The sequence below is a fragment of the Triticum aestivum genome, chromosome 7D (assembly GCF_018294505.1).
Source record: "Triticum aestivum cultivar Chinese Spring chromosome 7D, IWGSC CS RefSeq v2.1, whole genome shotgun sequence".
Classification (NCBI taxonomy): Eukaryota; Viridiplantae; Streptophyta; class Magnoliopsida; order Poales; family Poaceae; genus Triticum; species Triticum aestivum.
The window spans coordinates 37,294,362-37,296,312 of NC_057814.1; the positions used below are offsets into that span (position 1 = coordinate 37,294,362).

Sequence of the window (1,951 nt, forward strand, 5' to 3'; positions counted from 1 at the left end):
AGTCGGTCTCGTTGGGTAAATTTATAGTCAAAGTTGAACCTCGAGAAGCGCGGGCGCACTATATTTTGAAATGGAGGGAGTATAAATCATGAATTCATGCTATGGAGGAAGTTTTCATTTGCTACGATGCATGGTCACACGAGAGCCCAGGCCCTTGCTCAAAAAATATAAAATAATATAAATAACGAGACCCCAGGCCCAGAATGAACAAAACCGAGCAGGGCCGATAGAAAAGGAAAAATAAACCCGAACAAATTCGCCAACAACCCCGAAAAGCACAAGTCAGAGAGAGGAAGGAAGAAAAAATGGCATACTCTGCCCGCGCCGCCGTCTCTGCCGTGAGATCCACTCTTCGTCGGGCGACCCTCGCCGCCTCCTCGTCCCCTTATCCCGCCGGGGCCATCGAGGTCCTCCACATGTAGGTTTATGCTAGGCTGTCATGGAAATCGATCGATGGGTGGGTGGGTGGCTGCGAGCGCGTGCTTACGTCAAGTTTCCCTGCAGGTCAGCGACGGCAGGTTTGGAGGCGCGGATGTTGTGCAGAGCGAGGCGGCGGCGGCGGCATGCCTGGGATCCTGCATCACCCGAGGTAAACATGCGCCCTTCCTCTATGAATATCTCCCTAGAGAAGATAAGAAGAACAAAACTAGAAGATAAAAAATACAGAGATGCATGGGAAATTTGGAGAAATCAACGAATCTTGAACTTGCTTGGCACTTTTGAGAATGCCGACAAGGAAGGGAGACTATTCAACAACATCAGCACATGTGTACCTATAATCCTGTCGTAAGAATAAGGTATGCTTTTATAATAACAATGAAGAATCAGTTTGAAGATAGACTCATGCCTTTATAGGCAATGTCAATCTTCTAGGCATGTGACATAGTAGAAGTACATGATCGCTCCTTGTTGTCTCCTTGCATGATACGACTCTATAAATTGCAACTTTGCAAGGCATAACATTCCTCATAGAAACCTCAACAACCACTCTCTCCCATCCGAAAAAACAACTAGCAGCAACTACTACATGCCATGAAAGGCAAAACTTCTGCTCTAATTCTAAAAAACTGGCCGCTTCCATCCCATAAAAATTACAATCCTTATTCACCTATGCTCGTTACAACAACGTCTTCTGTTCGGGCATGCTAGCACTTTAGATAGGTCACAATTAATCTAAGATGTGTTGGAAACATGAGGGAATCAGAGCATAGTTTAGAAAACCGAACCGGTGATCGAACCGGCGATGCTGCCGGTTCAGGTTTTTACTAGCCGGACCACCGGTTCATAGGTTTGAAGTATGGACTTATACCATAATTAATTCGTTTGTGTATTAGTGTCATACTAAATAGATGTAAAATACAATCATTTACTTAAATCTAACAAAAAAGTTGTCTAGCCGGGGTGATTATGGGGCCAAAGTTGCAATTTACGCTCCTATATCTAGCCTCATGGGTTCGAATCCTCTTTGTTGCAGGTTATTTTTGTATTTTTGTGATGAGTGAAACTGGTTCAACCATAGGTTTTATGCCTCCAGTTTTCAATGGCGACGACTGCAGCTCCAGGGTACTGGTCCTTAGGGTATGTGCACGAAGACTTCCCAGATGTCATCGACAAGATCAAGCCGGCTCCGGTAGTGGAGCAACAAGAGTGGCGCGTCGACGGCTCGTTCTGGCTACAATAGTGGTCTTCCGCTGGCCTCAGAATCTCGATGTAATTTTTACTATGTTTGAGATGGTTTGTACTTTTGGTAAACTCTTATGATAGATCTGATCATTTTCACACAAAAAATCATGTGTGGATGAACATGCGAGGTTTTACTTTTCATTTTTTTGCTTGATTATGCACCTTCCAATGAGATTTATATTATTGGTGATCTCTGTTGATTTGTAGGAGTTGCTTACGTAGCATCAGTTGTTCATAGAGTAAAATCATAAGTTATTTCATGCAATTC

General features: G+C 43.8%; 1 long non-coding RNA gene across 1 annotated transcript; it reads left to right on the top strand.

Moving 5' to 3' along the window:
* Positions 1 to 281: 281 nt before the first annotated feature.
* On the top strand, positions 282 to 1,733 carry LOC123164084 (uncharacterized). The gene is made up of 3 exons (XR_006482164.1): positions 282 to 418; positions 505 to 589; positions 1,475 to 1,733. It is a non-coding gene; the product is annotated as an uncharacterized lncRNA (long non-coding RNA).
* Positions 1,734 to 1,951: the final 218 nt, after the last annotated feature.